We start from the raw sequence: 12,340 nt of genomic DNA, 5'->3' as shown, positions 1-12,340 counted from the left end.
TGAACCCCTCTCTTTCAAGCTCCTGTCCCCCACACCCGATTTCCATCCTGGGACTGAGAACAGCCTATGCGCACCGTGCCCCATGCTGGCCTCACTGGAGGTGGTCTGCACTCACCTGGTGCCACTTGGGGGCCGGGACCAGGCAGCCCAGAGGGGGTCAGCTTGTGGGAGTCTGTTCCTGAGGAAGTGACCTGCCCCAGGTCACACTGCTCCTCAGGGAGCTGGATGAATGAAGAAAAGATGGACGGATGGAGGCACAGTTAGAACCTGGCTCTCAGCTCTTTTCCCCACCTGAGTGACAAACTGCCTAGTCTAAGCATCTAACAGGGCGTATCAGTCCCTGGAAGACCTGGCCCTGCTGATCTGCTTGGCCTCACGTCTCACCACTGAAGTGCTCTGGCTCACATACACCCCATGCTGGTTTTACTCTGTGCCTTTGCTTATGCTGTTCCCTCTACCTGGAATGCCTTTCCTTGCTGCGCCCGCCCCCTTTGGTCTAACTTCCGCTCACCCTTTTATTTATTTATTTATTTATTTATTTATTTATTTATTTATTTATTTTTAAAAAGATTTTATTTATTTATTTGACAGAGAGAGACACAGCGAGAGAGGGAACACAAGCAGAGGGAGTGGGAGAGGGAGAAGCAGGCTCCCCGCAGAGCAGGGAGCCCGATGCGGGACTCGATCCCAGGACCCTGGGATCATGACCTGAGCCGAAGGCAGTCGCTTAACCAACTGAGCCACCCAGGCGCCCCCGCTCACCCTTTTAGAATGGGCCAAGCGTCACCTCTTCCTGGAAGCCTTCCTGCCCTCCTGGCTCCTCTTCTGATACCGTAGGAATCTGTGCTTACTGAGTTTACCACAGTGCTACCTTTCTCTTCACATTCTGACCCCCTTCCTGCCAGCCTGTGAGCCCCTGGAGGGGGGGCGATGCATCTGGTTCACCTCAGCATCCAGCCCTGGCCTCAGAAGGGGCACGTCCGAGCAGGAAGTCTTGGGACCTGGCTGTCCCCTGCTGCTGCCCCTGAGGAGAGCCTAAGCCAGGTCGTACCCGGTTCCCATCTGAAATGGGGGAGAGTTGGGCTGCATCCGGTCACTTCTGAGGACGTGGTCGTTCACCTGAGGGCAGGGCTGGCATGGGACAGCCTGTACGGGGTGCCCGAGATGGGCGAGAAGGGGGAGGGGAGCGAGGGGCATGGCTGGCGCCTTTGGTCAGAACCCCCACTGCGGCCACTTAGGCGGTAGGGAGTGGGGGTGGGTGGGAAGCAGAACGGGTACAGGCCTACATTCTGGGGCCTCGGCACACGCGAGCCCACCAAAGAGGCTGGCCTGTGTCCCCATGGCAGGGAGGGCGGCCCTCAGCGGCTATCAAAGGCCAGCAGGGAGGCCTCCCTCAGATGACTGCTGGGAGGGGAAAGGGGATGTCCCTGGGGCCGCCACCGCCACTGACAAGCTGGGCCATCCATCAGCCCTGAGCACAATGGGGTCATTAACCCCTGACCCTGGGCCCTTCTTAGCCACTTCCTCTGGAGGGCTTCCCCACCAGAAGAAGAAGGGAGGGGAAGATTTCTCTTAAGCCTCCCTCTTCAATGAGAGGCCCAGGACCCCCTGGGCTGGTCGGGGGAGTCACAGCCTTGTGGACCCTTCCAAAGCTCAAGGTCCTGATTCTGAAGCTCCCATCCTCTGTGGCTGCCTTGGGGGGCCAGGGGGTGGTCCCCACCCTCTGCCAGCCGCAGGAGCAGCATGTATGGGGAGGGACAGAGAGGGACCTGAGAGAGACAGAGATGAGACAGAGATCTTCTGAGAGAGACATGGTAGCTCAGAGATGACTCTTTTCCACTTAACAGTACATTCACAGGAACTTACAGACCAGTCCCACTTGTGAAGTTCAATGCAGGAACCCTAAATAAAATGTTAGCAAAATAAATCCAGCAACGAAGAGAAAGGATACATCCATCATGACCGATTGGGTTTATTCTAGAAATGCAAGGGTGGTTCACATCTGAAAATCTATTAATGCCATCTGTCACATTAATAAATTAAGGGAGAAAAGTCACATGATCCTCCCAGCACTGGCAATAAATTTCAACATCTACTTATGATAAAAATGCTTTAGCGAACATTGGATCGAAAGGAACTTCCTTCAACTGATAAAGATTATAAAACCCGGCACCAACGTGGTTCTTAAAGGGACAATGGACAAAATTCCTTAAAATCCAGGGCAAGACAAGTTTGCCCGCATCCATGTGTCTATTTAATATCGTACCTGAGGTCCCAGATGGGGCAGTAAGAGATGGAAAAAAACCCAAAAACGACAAGGTATAAGGATTGGACAGGAAGAAGCAAAACTGGCCTATTTGCAGATGACATGATTATCTACATAGAAAACCCAAAACAATCTATGAAATTAACCATGAACAGAATCTAACAGAGATACAGGATATTCTTATATCAATCAGTATCAAAAACTAATTGCGGCTACAACACGTGGATGAACCTTGAAAATATTATGCTAAGGGAAAGAAGCCAGACACAAAAGGCCACATGTTGTATGATTCCATTTATACAAAATTTCCCAGATAGGCAAATCCATAGAGACCTAAAGTAGATTAACAGTTGCCAGGGGCTGAGGGGAAGAGGGAGGAATGGGGAGTGACTGCTAGTGGGTGCTTTTGGGGTGATGAAAATATTCTCAAATTAGATAGTGGGGATGGTTGCACATCTTGTGCACATACTAACAATCCACTGAACCGTACGCTTAAAAATGATTAATTTTATATTGTGTAAATCAGATTTCAATAAAAAGCAATCGCCATTTATAAACATCAGAGCCAGCAAAGTATCATTTTAAAAAATCTCCCATTTACAATAATAACAAAAATTGAATCTAAAAAACTACCTACGGAGAAAAGCATAAAATGTTACTGAGGTGCAGCCACTCTGGAAAATAGTTTGGCGGTTTTTTTAAAAAACGAAACATACACTTACCATATGACCCAGAGACTGCACTTCTAGGCATTTGTTACAGAGAAAATATCCACACAAAGTACATACATGATTATGCATGGCAACATTATTTGTAATAGTAAAAAATAAGAAACAGGGGCGCCTGTCTGGCTCAGTTGGTAGAGCATGCGACGCTTGATCTCAGGGTCGTGAGCTCGAGCCCCACATTGGGCATAGAGCTCACTAAAACAAAACAAAACAAAACAACCCTCAATGCATCTAAGTGCCCTTCAGTGAGTGAATGGTTAAAAAATTAGTACATCCAGAGCACGGAATATCACTCGTCAATAAAATGGAAATAACTATTGATACACGCAATGAGCTGGATGGAGCTCAAGGGACTTATGCTAAGTCAAAGAAGCCTATCTCGAAAGGTTACCCGCTGTGTGGTTCATTAATGTGACGTTCTCAAACTGACAAAAGTATAGAGACAGATGGAGAACCGATTAGTGGCTGGAAGGGTGGGGAGGAGAGAGGGAAGGGTCCTCCAAACACGCAGCATGACAGGTCTTCGTAGTGTCTGGCTCATGGTGGCGACTGCACGAATCCACACAGGGGAGGGAACTGCATGGCAACACACTCACACACACACACACACACTCACGTGCACACATGCGCAAACACATATAAACTGAGTGGAATGTGAACAAGGTCGGTGGATGGTTTGGGTGAAGTACCACGGTGATGCGAGCTGTCACCATTGGGGGGAGCTGGGTGAAGGGCACACGTGAACTCTCTATTCTGTTTTTTGTTTTTTTAAAGATTTTTTATTTTATTTATTTGACAGCGAGAGACACAGCAAGAGAGGGAACACAAGCAGGGGGAGTGGGAGAGGGAGAAGCAGGCCTCCCGCCGAGCAGGGAGCCCGACACGGGGCTCGATCCCAGGACCCCGGGACCATGACCTGAGCCGAAGGCAGACGCTTAACAGCTGAGCTATTCTGTTTTTGCAACTTCCTTCAATCTGTAACTATTCGGAAACAAAAAGTAAGACAAAAATTTAAAAACATTATTAGAAGACATTAAAGAAGACCCCAGAAGTTTGCTTGAAAATAAGGAATTCTGGGGAAGGAGAAGGGGCAGGAAGGGACAGGGTTATGGCTGAACATAGAGAGGCCACGAGGGGTAACAGGTAAAAAGTGTTTTGTTATCCTTTTCTCTCTCTTTTTGTACACTTGACATTGTCTTCATAAAAAGCAAAAGAAAGAAACCTAAGGAAATGTGGAGAGACAGCCATTAGCTTGCACAGGGAGATTCAGTATCATGGAGTTCTTCCCAAATTCCCGTCTAGATTCAGTTCAGTCCTGATCAAACCCCCACGGCGTGTCGGTGGGGCTTGTCAAGCTGGTTCTAAAAGCTGTAAGAAAGGGCAAAGCGCTAAGAATAGTTGAGACACTCATAGAAGGTAGGGCCCTTGCCCTGCCAACTATCAAGGCTTATTACAAAGCTGTAGTGATCAGGACGGTGTGGTGTATCCTGGAGCAAAGATGGACCACTCGACAGATGGGACAAAACAGAGAGACGGACAGACCTGACACAGAGGTGGGGGTGTGGCAGATCGGAGGGGAAGGGGGGCGCGAACACATTCCCGTCTGTCACATGTCCTCACAGCCTTCCTGTGGGGCTGACTTCGCTCGTAAGTGTCCCAAGATCCCATTTCACACTCGGTGGAGGCTCAAAGAAGGCCAGTGGTGCCCACGGTCTTCTGGCTCTGGTCCTAGGCTCTTTCCAAAGTGGGGTCCTCCCAGGTCCTGCCCTGTATCTGAACCATGGGCCCCCATCCTGGACCTGCTGATTCCTAATCTCTGGGGATGTCCTGGCATCCGCATGGTTACTAATGTCCCACTTGAGCCTGGAACTCATGAACTAGAGAGAGGAAAAGAGAGAATGACAGAGTGGGGTGAGGGGGGAGGAGAGAACACAAGATAGCAAAGAGCCAGTCACGCCGAGGCCAGTGGGGCCTCGCTGCCAGGGGCGGGGAACAATCAGGCACTGTCCCTCTCCCTCCACCCCCCTAGGCTTTCATCACTGACCTAACTCTGGGGGCAGAGCACTAAGGGTGGCGGGGGGGGAGAGGGAAGGTCAGGGGTCAGCCCACCGCATGCTAAGCAGAGCCAGGAATAGAGCCGATTTGGAGGTGGCTGGAGGGACTTGGGGCCCCACGGAAGCCCACACCCTACCACTGGAGGAGGCCACTGAGAGAAAGGAGGGAGCTGCCCCGCACCCCAAGGGCAATGAGGTCCACAGCCCCATCGAAGCTGGGAAGGGGCTTCTGGAAGGAGGCAAATGGCTCTGAGCAATGCTAATCCCCTTCCTCAGCCACTGCTACTCGAGTGGGAGGGACGTTCCGGTCCCTCGGAGGATCTGGCCTCTACAGACCTATCGCCCCCAGGCTGACCCATTGAACCAGTGCCCCCTTCTGTCTCGAAGCCCAGCTTCCTGGTGGGTCGTGCAGTCCCTGGGCCCTGTTCCACCACCTTGTTTCAGATTGGAGGAGGGGAGACTCCCCCCACGTCCGCTGACCTGCTGCGGTAGCCGGTGGCGTCCAGCCAACTACGGATCTGACCACTCTGCCCTTCCTCTGCTCGTCTCCTGCGTCTGCCCTGTGCCAGGCAGATGGAGTCTGGGGCCCTGATTCTGAAACGTGAGGCCTTTGCTGTCTCTGACCACTCCCTAGTCTCTGAGCAGCGCTCTGGACGACACAGTTATTCATTCATTCAATAGGTATGCATTCAATATTCTTTGTGTTGGTGACAGGTGTGACCAGGACAGCCCAGGCTCCTGCCCGCGGGCAACTGTGGTCCTGGGTATTAAAATGGGTGTTCAGAGAGACCAGCCAAGGGCTGTGCTTGAGCTGGTCTGCAGGGAGGGCTCCCTGAGGATGTAACCTGGGAGTAGAGACACGGATGAAGTGAGGGAATGCGCATTCCTGGGGAAGAACGTCCCAGGCAGAGGAAGCTGCAAGGGTAAATGCCCTAAGGTGGGAACAACCCAACAAGTGCCAGGAATGGCAAGAGGCCTTAGAACAGAATGTGAACAGAGGGGAAGAGTGGGCCATGTGCCAGAGGGGCAGCCAGGCCCAGATCTGAGATAAGACCCGAGGTTTCTTCTTGTGTGTGATGGAACGAGGTGAAGGGGTTGGAGCAGGGGAGTGTCATGGTCTGACTTAAAACCAACACTCAGGCTCTTAGGATACCCATTTTGCCCATGGAGAGCAGGGCTCAGAGAGGTCAAGTGATGTTTCCAGGGTCACGTAGCCACCACTGAGCCAATACTCTGTCAGCCCCCTCACTGGCTCCCCACAAACCTACAATCATGCCCTTGCCACAGGGCTCCCCTTTTGAATTGGGGCCTCTCAGTGCTCGGAATTGGGAGGTGTTACCCTCCTGTGCAGCCGAGCAGGCTGGAGTTCAGAGAGGCTGGGTCACCCGTCCACACCCACGCAGCCCGGAAAGCTCAGGGATCAGAGTGCGCTCCGGGTCAGGCACATCTGGCTTCGAACCCTGGTCTCACCAGTGATGAACTAGGAGGTGTCCAGCCCTTCAGAGCCTCGTCCGGGAAACAGGGGTGGCAATATGACCTGCCCCCCCCGCCCCCGACCTCACTGACCTATTCTTATGCCACATCCTAGTGCTTCCAGGTACCCTGGCCTTTCCAAGAGGTCAGCTCACGTCTGCCACAGGAGCATTCTGCCCCTGGGCTCCTCTCAGGGGTCTCTAGTCACCTCCTCAGAGACCTTCCCAACCCCCCTATCTAAAAAACCCCCGGTCACCACCTTTTCCACCCCCCCCCCCATTTTGCAGTATCCATGATGCCCACCACCAGCTGGAATGAGCCCATTTCTTGGTGTCGGGGTTCACTGCCTGCCTCTCTCACTCATGTGAGCTCTGTCAGGGCGGGACATTGCTTTTCCTACTTCCTGAGGTGTCCTGTGGCCTGGACACAGAGGTGCTGACTACATATTTACTGAATGAACGAATGCGTGAACTGAGAGAAGGGCTGTAGTGATGTTACATGAGCTAATGAATGAGAATTGCTGTCATTATGCTTGATTCTAAAACCCATTATCTAAATCTCTATGCTGCTGATGAACTGAACCGAGTTTCAGCCACCCACACCTGGTTTCTTGACCTTCACGGGGGCCTTGGAAGCCAGCGGTCAGTCAGTGAGGAGTCAGCCCTTGTGCTGGGGCCCCAGCGGGGCTGAGGGGCGGGCACCTTGGGCACAGGCGGTGTATGACCAGTCTCACCCACTGCCCACAGGGTACAGAGACTCGTGGTCTCCCTGGCCAGCCCAGAGCTGGGCAGGTGGTCGGGTGGCAGGGGGAGGGGACGATGGCCGTCGATGGAGTCAACACAGGGACTCTGGCCAGGGCTCTGGTGCTCCGCTCCCGGAGGTGTTTCTCCCAATGGCCACTAGGTGGCAGCACTTCTCCATGAATATGGGGCGGAGGAGCCTGGGACCAGAAGGTGGGAATCTTGGAGGGGGAGCCAGGCCTAGAGAGGAGCTGGGACTCTCCCAGGGTCACACAGCTTTCAGTGGCAGGGCCTGGCCAGGTGAGAGGTCACCCGCCTGCCTGGAGAGACTCAGGAGCGGAGGGAGGAAGAAGGAGGAGGAGCAAGCTCGGAGGGTGAGCGTGAGGGCCAGCCCTGACTCAGCCCCCTGGAAGGGGGTGGATGTCCTTACCCCACTTTCGACCCCCAGCATCCTATCCATCCTTGAGTAAGTGCTGAGGCCCTGCTGACACCCCTCACCCATGCCTCCGGCAGAGGTGGTGGGACTCCCGCCCAGACTTGGACGGCTGTTCCCTCCCCACCCCGCCTGTCTCCCCCGCCACACTGAACTGTGCCTTGGCCACCTGGCCGCCCGCACCAGCTGTATGCTCTGCCTGTGTCACCCTGCCCCTCTCAGCCTGGGTAGCACCCACTCCTGCAGGACTTAGCTGAGATGTCGCTTCCTCCAGGAAGCTCTCTCTGACCTTCAGCCTGGCAAGGAGCCCCTTCTCTGGGCCCACATAACACCCTGGGCTCCTCCTGGATGTTGAGCCCCCTGGGGCAGGGATTGCTGGTGGACCTGAAAGGCCCGGACCCCGCGCATTCTGAGCCTGTGACACGATGGTCCTGCAGTCGGCACTGAAGCCATGAACGGAGCCTTGTGAAAATATGGCCTCCAAGAACTGCCCTTCCTTGGAGACTCAAGGAAGCGGCAGGCAGGACGGAGGAGAGGCTATCTGCAAGGAGGCAGTGGGTGGGGGCTGTATTTAAAGTGGAAAGGGGGGGGCGGCTGGCTGGCTCAGTCGGTAAGCGTCTGCCTTCGGCTCAGGTCATGATCCCAGGGTCCTGGGATCGAGCCCCGCATCGGGCTCCCTGCTCGGCGGGGAGTCTATTTCTCCCTCTCCCATTCCCCCTGCTTGTGTTCCCTCTCTCGCTGTCTCTCTGTCAAATAAATAAATAAAATCTTTAAAAAAAATAAAAATAAAAATAAAGTGGAAAGATGAGGAGGTATGGGGACGTAGGGAATTTTCCCTTTTTTGGTGACTGTGCCTGGTTGTAAGCAGCCCATTGATCTGTTAGGGCCTATGGATATTCTGATCTGCGTCGTCTGATGGGCCTGTCTGGATTCAGCCAGGGGGTGGCTGTGGCCCCTTTTTACATTCCATTGCTCACGTCTGTTTGCCTAAAAGAGGGCTCTACATCCCAACCCCCCTCCCCCCGCCCTTGAGATCAACAATGACAAATCTTTGGCATTTGGACACAGGTCTCGCCTCAGTACCTTCTTCCTGCTGAATGAGGGGCATAGAGATGTCCCCACCTAAACCTGTTGGTCCAGCAGGGGTTCTCTGCAGTTACAGACCAGAGCATGGTATTAGGTTAACGTGCTGATAAGCGATTTGAGTGAAAGTTCTTGGCGGCCACGGCCATGGGGCCTCGGGGAGAGGACCCTCCGATGGAATGGGCTGGAATCCCTTTAGAGCTATCATGCACAGATGGAACTGTTGGATGCACTCAGACGAGTAGGAACGTGTTACCCGGTAGATCGAGATGGAGACTCTGATCTAAGAGGCCTGAGACAGAGCCCCAGAATCTCCGTGTAAGACACCTCGCATGGGAGTCTGATGCAGGGGCCTGAGCATCCTAAGGCCCTTTCGTGTGCCATAGGCCTGCCTTCTGAAGCCGTTGGGCAAAATAATTGCAATGAGGCACGACAATAAAAACCTCTGGCATCTGCACCGAGTGAATCACTCACAAGGTACTTTCCCATCTGCTGCTTCTTTTAATCATCATCTCTTTAAACTACTATCTTGGGAGGGATCATCATCCCCAATTCTCCAGACCCCTGAGGCTCAGACACAAAGGGTGACTGGCCCAAGATCCCCCAGCTACAAAAGAACAGAGCTCAGATTGGAGCTGGGACCCGTCCTGGGGTGGGGGTGGGGCCAGCAGTCTACGATAAAGCCTCTGGGTTTGGAGGTTGCTGTTTGTTAAGAACCAAAATTCCAAAATCCAGGACCTACACTTAGTGTGGTGATTCCAGCCCCATGGAGGAAGCTCAGGTCACGGTTCAAGTTCAGGCCCTTACCATCCCTTCTCTCTGTCCATCCATGTCCTCTCCTCCAGGGCCCAGAAAATGTCCTGTCTCCTATGAAGCCACAGCCTTTTCTAGGGCACTTTCATCCACAGCCGGGGATTGCGCCAGGCTCTGTGGGAGAGGCAGGCAACCTCCCTTGATCGCACTTTGTAAATACTGTGTTTTTTACAAATTAAAGGTCTGTGGCATTAAGCAAGTCTATGGGTGTCATTTTTTTCCAATAGCATTTGCTCACTTCACGTCTCTGTGTCACATTTTGGTCATTCTCCCAATATTCCAAAATTTTTGATGATTATTACATTTGTTATGGTGATCTGTGATCAATGGCTATGACTCACTGGAAGCCCAGATAATGGTTAGCATTTTTTTAGCAATAAAGTATTTTTTAATTAAGGTATGTCACATTGCTTTTTTAGATGTATGCTCTTGCAGACTTAATAGACTACAGTACAGTGTAAACATAACTTTTGTCTGCACTAGAGAATCAACAAGTTCACCTGACCTGCCTTATTGCGATGTTTGCTTTATTGTGGTGGTCTGGAACTGAGCCCACGATGTTTCCACGGTGCCTGTACAGAGAAGAACAAGATCTACCCCCGGGGGCTTTCTGTCTGGGAAGACAGGAAGTGCTTACTTTGTTGTTTTGGGTTTTTAAAAAGATTTTATTTATTTATTTATTTGAGAGCGAGAGGGCGGGGGAAAGGTCAGAGGGAGAAGCAGACTCCCTGCCCAGCAGGGAGCCCGATGCAGGACTCAGTCCTGGGACTCCGGGATCATGACCTGAGCTGAAGGCAGACGAAGGCAGAAGCTTAACCGACTGAGCCACCCAGGAGCCCCAGGAAGTGCTTACTTTGGTGATGGACCAAGTTACTTGAACTTTCTTTCCCCTCAAATTCATGGTCCCAACCTCGCCCCCTTAATTGGCTGTAACAGGTTTCCCTGCCACATGGGCCAGCTGATAAAGTGGTTCATAATATTTTCACACTAATAGGCATTCAAAAGCAATCCAGTTTTCTTTTTCTTGTTTGTCACAGTGACATCACCCATTGATGGATTCCTGGCATCCTCTGGAAGGTGCCAGGGATGATAAAGCTCGTACAAAAAGGGATCTCAGGGAGCATCAGTTTACAATTTATTGAGATACGAGCCTAGGCCCCAATTTTAAAGGGGAAAAAAACCTCCTTAGACAAAGTACAAGCATGCATAAGTTAATCAACTCAGAATTGGCTCAGGGAAGCCATAAAGGGATTTCAGAAGGCCAGACATAATTCTAAATGAATGATCCAAATAACTGTTTCTGGAACTAAGTAAAAGTGGCAAGATTTGTGAGCAGGGATTGTCTGGTAAGGCTACCTGGAAGAGGTGGGTCAGAACGGGGCCTGGAAGATGGGGAGGATGAGGCAGAAGAGAGGGACCCTCCCCTGAGAAGAGGGACCAGAGTGGGTGGGGAGTCAGGAGGCTTGAGTGGCATCTTTGCCATGAGAATTGTTTACAAAACACTCACACCTGGTTCTCCTCTTTGTCTTGACCTTCACAAGTACCTGTTGGGGGATCATTTTCCCCTGGTCTACAGATACCTCAAGCTCAGAGTCAGGCAGTGACTTGCCCAAGGTCACCCAGTTATAAAATGGCAGAACATAGGCTTGAGCTAAGACTGCTGTCTTCTTTTTTTTTTTTTTTAAGATTTATTTATTTTGAGAGAGAGAGAGAGCACGTGCACGCGCACACACACACAGGAGAGGGAGGAGCAGAGGGAGACGGAGAGAGAGACTCTCAAGCAGACTCCCCGCTGATTCCTAGGCAGGGCTTGATTCCACGACCCTTAGATCATGACCTGAGTGGAAACCAAGGATCGGACACTTAACCGATTGAGACACCCAGGACCCCAGCAGCTGCTTTTTAAAACTAAAATCCTGGCCTGAACAGGGCTTCGAAGTTCCAGCCCTAGCTCTGCTACCGACCATCTATCTGTGAGACAAGAGGAAGCTGCTTCTCTGAGCCTCAGTTTCCTTACCTGCACAATGTGGCTGGCAATCCTTATTTGCCTCTCGCAGGGTCATGGTGAAATTTGAAATCCTGTGAGTAACCTGAACTGCAGAACAGTGGGTACACGAGAAGGTCGCTGCTACTTTGGCATTCTGCACGTTTGCTGGGACTCAGATTAGCTTCCTAAGGAGTGTGTGGGGTGGGGCTCCCATGGGATGGTGGGATGTGCAGATAATCATCCTTCTATATCTCTCCTTCCTCCGCTGCCCCTGGAAGGAAGCTGTGACCCTCCGTGGGGCCTGGGAGGGGCTGCTCCTCAGGACTAAAGAAAGAGATGAGGTGTGAGGAGTCTTTCACCAAATACCATAGAAAGCATCTGCCTCGATGATCTTAGTTTGCATATGGCGAAAGGGGGCACATAAAGGCAAAGGAAGGTAACTTGTCCAATCTGTCGTTAATAACAAAGCCACTGAATACAAGTGTGCAAACGTTAAAAGGACGCTGCACTAGATGGCAGGAGTCTCAGGGTCAAGATCTAGATCTTACACCAACCGTGGGTGGCTCCGGACAAAACCCCTTCCCTTCTCTGGCACTTAGTTTCCTGGTCACACAACTGGGATTAGGCTCGAAGGGTCCTTCCAGCTCGGAGACCGTCATCGGAGATGCAGCACCCTAGGCCGGGGTGCAGAAAACGTGAAAGGGTTTGTATTCCGCTGAACTTCGCCGGAACCTCCGCGCCCAAGGATGCTTCCGTTGCCACG

Source organism: Mirounga angustirostris, unplaced genomic scaffold, assembly GCF_029215605.1.
Source record: "Mirounga angustirostris isolate CCGP_5_RB_7025 unplaced genomic scaffold, mMirAng1.0.hap1 SCAF_5, whole genome shotgun sequence".
Lineage (NCBI taxonomy): Eukaryota > Metazoa > Chordata > Mammalia > Carnivora > Phocidae > Mirounga > Mirounga angustirostris.
The sequence above is the reverse complement of the archived record's forward strand: the minus strand, read 5'-3'. Positions refer to the sequence as shown.